At 48.2% G+C, this 8,908-nt stretch overlaps 1 protein-coding gene across 1 annotated transcript in view; it reads right to left on the reverse strand.

Moving 5' to 3' along the window:
- AP2M1 (adaptor related protein complex 2 subunit mu 1) overlaps positions 1-5,451 on the reverse strand; it is a 329,969-nt gene extending 324,518 nt beyond the window's left edge. The window contains exon 1 of the mRNA XM_069618827.1: positions 5,332-5,451. The gene's annotated coding sequence lies outside the window, so the exon portion shown is untranslated. The remainder of the gene's footprint in view (positions 1-5,331) is intronic.
- Positions 5,452-8,908: the final 3,457 nt, after the last annotated feature.

Below are 8,908 nucleotides of genomic sequence, written 5' to 3' on the forward strand. Positions count from 1 at the left end.
CCATCAAGATCATGCTTTGCTTAATCGTGCTCAGAGAGGAGGCTAATGGTCTTAAATAAAGATTGCCAACATTGACTCAAAATATGTGTGCTTCCCCTCCTGAGCACAGGAACAAAATCCGTAACAGAACTGAAAGGGGTATAGGATGAGACACATGCAAGAAAGCATGGAGGAGAAAGAGCTGAACTTGAGATACTGCTGTGTAGCAGACAAGAAAGTGAGAAGACCAAGCTGGCATAGAGAACCCAATGCACCACTAAAGTGCAGACAGCTGTACAACGGGTTTTTTTAAATTGCTTTTTTTTTTTTAATTGGCTTCCCTCCAATGCTGTTTGTTTGAGTTTGGCCCGATTTAGCCTTGCAATTTTCACTATGCTGTTCACCTTTACCGTTTCCGTGGACATTTCTCAGACCATGGACTATCAATTGATTTTCTCCTCGGTTTGGTAGTTGTTTGCTCGCTTTTTGTTGCATTCAGTTAATTTTAATCAGTTAATGTTATTGTACAATTTCATAAAATCCTTGCAAAAGACCCTTGGCAAAAGGTTATGTTGACTTACACCGCGCACCATTTGCATGGTCTCCAGGCACTCACGTGGCTCTGCAAGAAAGGGAGCAGGGTAGGTTAGTGAGGGATAGGATAGAGGTTGTGCTTTTCTGTTGATGCTTGCAGAAACAGGGGAAACTGGTGTCTGTGCATGTGTCTGCTTCGATTGTGTGCACTGGCTTGTTGTGCCCGGAGGGGTAAAGCCCAGTGTCTGGTTGTTTGTTGGGGTGGATGTGTGGTTTGTGTACAGTGTGGCTGGCCCTTTAGAGCGTGTGTGGTACTTGGGAGGTATGCAGAAGAGGAGCGGGGGATGGTCAGTAAAGTGACAAACTTTAGAGTGTAGTACGCCTTCAACACAGAGGCAAGATTCAGGGAGCAGCAGTACCCTATTCAATGTGGTGTCTATACTCAGAAATATACAGCTGGGTTAAAGCCCAGTGGCTATGCTCAAAAGTGCACCCAGATTCAATACAGTGGCTATGTTGAGAGATATGACTAAATGCAATACCAGGGGCTACACTCAAAATTCAGCTAAAGGCAATGCTCGAAAGCCTCACTTCTGCAAACAGTGTAGTGAAGCACCACTGCCAGTTCATTCTTGCTACACATTTCTAATTGCATCTGATGAATTCTGAGGCGGTGGTAATCCTGGTAAATGCCCTCACGTTAAGGGGTGAAAATGTCCTAAATGGGGTTGGAGGTAAATAAGAGGGTTTATAAGAAAAGAAAGGGCAACCTTCAGCTCACCAGATGATTTGGACTACGGCACCCATGATGCCTCACTGATGACTGCTGGCTAGGGCCAATCGGATTGCTAAAACATCCACAACCAAATTTTGCAGAGGTGCATGCACAGAGGACAGGTCAGCATTTGGGAACCTTGTCCCACTAGTTCAGTAAGCACCATATAAACCAAGATCACCTTGTGAAAAATCACCAGCAGTATAGAAATGAATATCGGTTTTTGAACCATCAATCAGACCCACACCTCTAATACACTAGAAGGGATCCAAACAGATTAGAAACACAATCAAATTATAAACCTTGTCCAATTTTGGTAATGTGGGGAATGGCAGTCTCATCTCTGCAAGGTCGTGGATCGCTGGTTAGTTGCAAGACAGCGAAAATACAAATATTCCCAATGATAAAAGGAACTGTCCAGTCAAGGTTGTATAAAAAGATCTACTTTATTATTAGCACAGCAGACAGTTCTAGCACATTATAAAACACAACCAACCCTGTAAAGGAACGCAGAGGACAGGCATTTCAAGAAGGAAAGGGGATGCACTCTGGATACTGACAGGAGGGTAGCTGGTAAAGTAATTAATCACAATAGTTCAAGGATAATTGGTTTCAGCACAAAGGGAACCATGGGTCATAAAAAGTCACTAGGGGCCTTCGGAGAAGGACCAGGGGGACAGAAACACAATGTATCCTGTGCTTGTAGAAGGTCTTGATGCTCTACAGGGTCGAGTCAGTTTCAGGGCGCTTTGCAGCTCCTGCGACAGAGTTCAAGACGGGAGACAGCTGCAGGTAGTTCGGCTAGCGAGGTTGGGCGGACAGCCGCAGGAATTGTTGTCTCAGTGCCGGTTGGTAGGTCTGAAGCACTGGTCGAGGCATCTCAGACATTAGCGACTGCAGCGTAACAACAGTCAGTGGTGCAGTCGGTTGCAGTTTGAGGGGCTTGAATGGCTCGAGAATGTCCTTTAAGGCGAACGCTGGTTGATGCTTGTCGATGCACTCCTCCTAGCTTCTTCACTGGGCTTGTGTCGTCCTTTAAGGCGGGCGGCCCAAAGCTGAGGAGAGTGTTGCAGGCAACAGCCTTGTTCTTGGTTTGGTTCAGAGACTCTCTGGCACTTCCCGCCTAGAGAAGCTTGCTTGCAGAGCCTAGCAGGGCATGCTGTGTGCTGGCTGGGTACTATTTCTGGAGGGTCCTCTGGATTCAGTATCTCCCTCGGTTTCCTGAGAGATGTTTAGGGGAGGCATCTTGCTTCCCTCTATGGAAATCCTGGCCTTCCTTCACTGGCGGAAGCTGTAAGTCTGACTGACCTTCAGCCAGGGTCCAAATGAGTGATTGTTGGTACTCCATGCAAAGTCTTCAGATCTCCCTAAAAGAAGGGCTCAGCCCTCTTTTAAAGCCAAATGGGCCACAGTGATTGGTTTATTAAGATGGGCTTAGCCTACACCAATCATGGGACCCCACCAACAACAATCTCCTGTAGGTCATAAGCAGAGTGCTTTGCAACAGAAAAATCAAAGGGGTGAAAACATGTAATACTAAGTCCCACCCATCTTCCGGTATGTTGTGGATCAAATGGTCTCTCTAGTAAATGGAGCTCTTAGTGGTTCATGTTTAAAGCGCCAGGTCTCCCTTGAAACTGCGACAAGACCAGACTTTTGGTGGCCGCCAAACCACATACTCATACCTTCTGAATGGGGTCCCCCTGCAGGGATGACAACTGTAAATACATAGTCCCAGACATGATAAGTCACTGCCTATTGATACTGAGAGGCAAAAGCTGGCTTCATGTTCACATAGTGCATATCGAAGGTTGTTGAGGATTTCCTGTGCTTTGTTAGTGCCGCGACCAGGCCTCCTGTGGTCCTGTTTGAATTAACTGATTAGTATGCGAGGCTGCCAACAGCAACTAATAAAGGAAAGGGCGGATCCATGGAGCCTCTGTTAGTTTATTAGGCTGGCTATGGCAGGAGGAAGTATTTGCCATCCCCTTTCAGAGATGCCTTGATGTACTCTTGGTTGTCATATTCCAAGCAAATACGACAAGGGGACTATGGGGAGGCAGCGCCTGTAGTCTGTGTCGACCCACAGTACACAGGTCTATGTGTATGTTGTGTGGTGTGTGGTGAGCATAAGAAAATGTGTGCAGATTACCCCCACACATTTAACGGAGGTTGATCTACCATCATTCAATTTCATTTAAACATTTATGGCTCAACATTTCATACTTGAGGGATTTATTCAATTTTGTAGATTCTACAGTTGTCCCATAAGCTGCCCAAAGGATGGTGTCTTGTACTGACAAATGTTTAGCTCCTTTTTCTTACTTTCTTGCCGGGTCTTGTAGGGAAATGAATGGTTGACATTCGTCAAGTTTCTTTCTGGTACATAGACCATAATGAAAACCAACGTTGTCAGTGTTTCAGAGGGAGGATGGGATACATTTTTGGGATAAGCTCTAAAATGTAAAAGGAAGGAACTTCATAGCTGCATACCGATTAAGAGATGCTCGTAACCACTCGGTACACCTGTATGGCTTTTGTGTAAGAAGCCTATGTGAGGGAATCCACATACACAAGTTAGAATTATACCAAGATGTTCCCACCACTTGCAAAAAAGTACATTCAAGAGGAGCAGGAAATTGTAATTATGTAAAATTCGTCCTTTCGGAGTTTGATGGCATGGGGAATGCATCATCATCTAGGGCAACCAACACCTCCTGCTACCAGGGAACCCACGGATATATAAGTGCCGATCACACAGTTTAAAAAAAAAAAAAAAGTCAATGCACACAACATGGAAACCTAGGCGTTCTGAAACGACCACGGGTTGATAAGCTATCATAACAGTACAAAAACGCGTTAATTGGACAACAACCTATATCTGCACCACCCCGCCCACGGCCAGCCGCTGTATCAGAATCCTGCAAAAGCTCAGTCATGTCCCTTTATTGCCCAAACCCCCGCGTGTCCTGGTTCCCTCTAGCATCGCTGTACCACTGCCCTCCAAGAACCACGTCAACACCCATCAATGGAGACTGCAGCCATTTATAATTTGGCATTTATATAGCGCTACGAACCCTCGGGTATCTGAGCACTGCTTATTATTACCCACGGTGTGTGGTGCTCATCGACCTCGAAGGATGAAAGGCTTTGGCCCCGCCGGGATTTGAACCTGCGTTAGCAGGCTCTGCACGGATGTCAAAGCGAGCGCTCTACTAGCTATGCCACTTGACCGGCTTGCCCGCCACCCCCAAATGGAATTGATCTGTCCGCCTGCACAGCTGTATTTCCTCAAAGCCCCTACCGCTTCAGATGTTTAGCTACAGGAAGCGATCAGACCATACCATCCACTGAAACTCCATCTATCCATCCCTACTCCCAACAGGCGCGGTACTGACAGCACCCTTCATCCCACTCACTGCCCCGCCCTCTGGAGGATCTGAGCTCGGGGTTCCTTTGAGGACCTCCGTGCCTCACCCATCCACCTCTTCGCGTGGCTAGAGGGCATGTCACTACTATTACCCATCAGCGGATTGCTAGAGTACTCTACATACTTCCACCCCTCTTCAAGATGGTCCAGCCTGTCAGAATCCTTCGGGGTGTGTAGGGTAGCACCACCAGCCGCTCCAGAAAAGATAAACCTAGCTATCAGTGTTCATCACTTGAGAGCATACGCGACCCAACCCCACCACGTACTAGAGAATAAGACAGGGTGCATGCATCCGCCACGGGCACTTAACACCTCCAGCAGCCCCCAAAAGAAAATCCTAGGGCGCCTTTCCAGTCGAAGGACGTGGACTGTGAGAACCACCACCCACGATAAGGCAGCAGAACTGTCAAATGGTACAGCACATCCCCAATCCACCCTCCGCCCTCTCATTGCATGGGAGGAGAAGGGCTGTCAGCAGTCTCCAGTGCCGGGTGTCAGAAGCACCGCCACATGGGGTACTTGAATCTAGCAGCATCCTCAAAGGCATGAAACCACTTTCTCTATCTACCACCAATGTCCACACCATAGATGTCTCTTACGCCTCGACTCTCACCTGCCCCTGCAGTCCCCTCCGAGCAACCCGCTGCTCGCAGCCACAGCACACAAGTCTCCAAGATGGCGGCTCCTCCTCCTCCCAAACCTACTCCTATCCGCAGGGGTGACGTCATCGCGCCACCCGTCAGGGAATCTGGCTGCCAAATAGAGTAATGGACATAGCAGAAGGACTAAAACATCAATCCGCTCCATATAAACCTCTCGGAATCGCAAAGCGGAAACAAATGAGAGCCCAAGGGCATACCCACAGGCACAGGCGCTAAGTGCAACAGTCCGAAAGCAGAGCTGCACACTGACCCTCAGTTATTCTTGCATACAAGTCAACATTATCCATCTCTTTCGGCAGAAGGCCAGTCCTGGTTTTAATCTTGCATTTTGGGACTTGTCATTCTGGATTTCACCATTATAAATGCACGACCACAAGTCCCAGAATTCAAAGCATACATGCCAACCCTCCAGATTTAGGCGGTTGACCCCCGATTATTCAGTGAAAAATGTTGCTATTTTTCTCTTTCTCCTGCCTAAAATCATTCTAGCCTCAAAGCATTCTGATGTTTATTGGACGACAAACCCCAGCTGTCACCCCCAAGCAGTAACTGAAAAGGAAGGGTGTAGTGGCCTTAAAGGATGACACATACTTGCTAACCCTACGGATTTAGGCAGTACTGAGTAGGCTACTGCTTTTTAAGCAGTTCTGCCACCTACAGATTTGGGTGACATAACCTACTGCTTTTTACAGTGGCAGGTAATGTATGTGACTCTAAGGCAGGCTGTAGGGCAAAGCATGCAACACATGAATTAGTCTGTGCAGTGTCCGGACATTTCGTCGAAAGACATTTCGTCGACGGAATTTGGTCGAAAACCAAATGGTCGAATTTTTTTTTTTATTTATATATATATATTTTAGGTTTTAGTTTAGGGAAAAAAGGTTTTTTAGAAAAAAAATGGGGATGGGGGGACCCCCCAATAAAAAAAAAAAAAAGTGAAAATAAAAAAAAAAATTCGACCATTTGTCTTTCGACCAAATGTCCTGTCGACCATTTTTTTTCGACTAAATGTCTGGTGACCGTCTGTGCAGTGGGCTGGTGGGTGATTACTTTGATTGGGCTCAGACCAATCCACTGACCTGACAGCTACGTGACTCTGTCCTGCACTCTTGCCCGGACAACCCTTAGGTGAACAACCAGTGAAGGCAAGTGGCAGAGCGTAACACCATCACACCGCATCCGCCCATCAGACTGAGGGAGGTATCAGTCTCCATGTCATTCAGTGTTGAACCTGCACTCCAGGAATAAATATGTACTGCACAGTCTGCTGCTACATAACAGTGGCAAACGTTGCCTACCAGCTTCTGTGAAGTTAGGTCATTGAATTTGGTTTTAACTAACCATTCAGAATTATACATTTTTAACATTTGAACATTTTTGCATGTTGTGCTGTTTGATGGGCTGTGTATTTTCAAATGCTTCAATGGTGCCAACAAGGAATGTTTTGTATTTTCCTGTGATGTCATTGTTATGTGAATTATTTTTGAAATTTGAAAAATCCTACATCTTTTTGGTCACAGAATGTTGGCAAGTATGATGACAGGATGCTTGGAGTGCTTCTAACTGTATTTATTGCAGAGTTACAAAAAGGGGCCTTTAACTGGCTGTCCATGCATGGGCAGAAACAGTACTCACAGTTGCAGTCAGGTGCCTCCCAGTTAACTTCACTAGAGGCAGAGTGTGCTCTTGGTGGCCCTCAGGAGGCTTCCAGGGCACCCATGAGGCCTCCTGTGGCATTGGAGTTACGCTCCTGGAAGCCAAGGTCCATAGCCCCTTGTAGCTTGCAGTTTAGGATTCTCATCATAAAGAGCAGCGCTCGAGGTAGACTGCTCTCTGGCGCTTTGCCAACGTTCTCTGGGCGAGCGCGGGTCCTCGCGGTCATGTGAGCCGTGAGAGCTCGTGAGATTGCGCTCCCGCGATCTCGCAATGTCTCCACACACCTCCTTTGATGGGAAAAGGATGGACGGTCGTTCCATGACAAAGTCTGCAAACTTGCTGGGTTTTCTTTTCTCTCTCTGTGGTCTGCCTTGATCTTGGAGCAAGGCAGGGTTGCGGGAGCACTCATGGGAAGATGCAGGTGGATCAGGTTCTCCTTGTCTTGCCTCGCGATGTCTCCACAAAGGGGAACAGGAAGTGACAGGTGGAGGGAGGAGGGGCAAGGCAGAGTTCGTTGTAGTTCAATAAAGTTAGACGTGTATCATACTGCTCTGTTTCCGTGCTTTATTTGTAGGTGCGCCATTCGCACACACACAGCCTAGTCACGCCCTGACACTGGCGATGAGATGGGCGGCCTCGTGTGAGGTGCAGAGGGTGTAGGGACGTCACCGGAGGCGGGTGCCGGGAGGCACAACGACCCGACACCAAGGTCAGAGAAGTGCGGCGGGTCCGCTCGTGCGGAGGCACTGGAGCACCGAGCGGAAACGCTGTGCCCGTCCTGAAGGGGCGGGGAGTCAGCCCGGGCTGCAGCGGTGCGCAACGCCACAAAGATGTCCTACTCTCGGGCCGCGGCAGTGCATTCTGTTGTCGGAGGTTATCCAGCAAGGCAGCTGGACCCCCAAACTCAAGGGGAAGAGCCTGAAACACTTTTGCCGGGCAGAGACCATGCCCAACACAACAGAGGTGCCCCAGGGCAGGAGGCCTCACAAACTTTGATTATTCCAACGGATGGTGCTCGTGCCTACCAGAGGCGGCCATCCCTGTCTCCTAGGAGTATGGGGGTGCACTCAGTGACACACTGCATACCATGATTGATGCTCCCAAGAACAGGAAGCGCTACAACTGATGGTGTTTGTGCCAAGGAACGGCGGCCATCTCTCAGGGTTGGTGACATAGGGAGAAGCGTTAAGCAACACCCTCCATCCTCACAAATAAGTCAAGAAGGAAACCAGTGAGAACAAGATGTCCGGTCAGGACGATAATCAAGGGGTGCAGGTTCAGAATCAAGGACAACCAGTACAAGGCTCACAGATGACAGATCAGGTCCCCTACAGGCTCCCAGACACACTGGTGGCCCAGATGCCAGGCGCATTCGACGTTACCGACACAAGCAACATGGGTCCCTGATGGGCCAAATGGATCAGAGACTTTGACCTATACATGGGGGCCACAGGGCCCATGGAGGACGCTCGCCAAATATGCCTTCTGAAGCTAGCAATGGGCTCTGCCACACACAACATCATCAATGAGATGCCCCCTGCTTCCATCGACTCCATCCAAGACCTGAAAGACGCGCTAGCTGCATATTTCACTTGCCACACCAACGTGGACTACGAAAGGCATCTCTTCCATTGCACCAAGCAAATTAAAGGTGAGACCATGGACGCCTATGTCATGCGGTTGCGCACAAAGATGAAACATTGTGATTTAGCCAACTACTCCAACACCAAGGTACAAAGATCTCAAATCATAGCAGGATGTGAGTATCAGACATTTAGAAGGAAACTGCTGCAGAAGCAACACACTCTGGATGAAATACTTGCGCTAGCCCGAGCCGAGAGGGCCATAGACTCACAAGTAGAGAGCTTCAAC

Source organism: Ambystoma mexicanum, chromosome 10 (genome assembly GCF_040938575.1).
Source record: "Ambystoma mexicanum isolate Mex_15411 chromosome 10, UKY_AmexF1_1, whole genome shotgun sequence".
NCBI lineage: Eukaryota > Metazoa > Chordata > Amphibia > Caudata > Ambystomatidae > Ambystoma > Ambystoma mexicanum.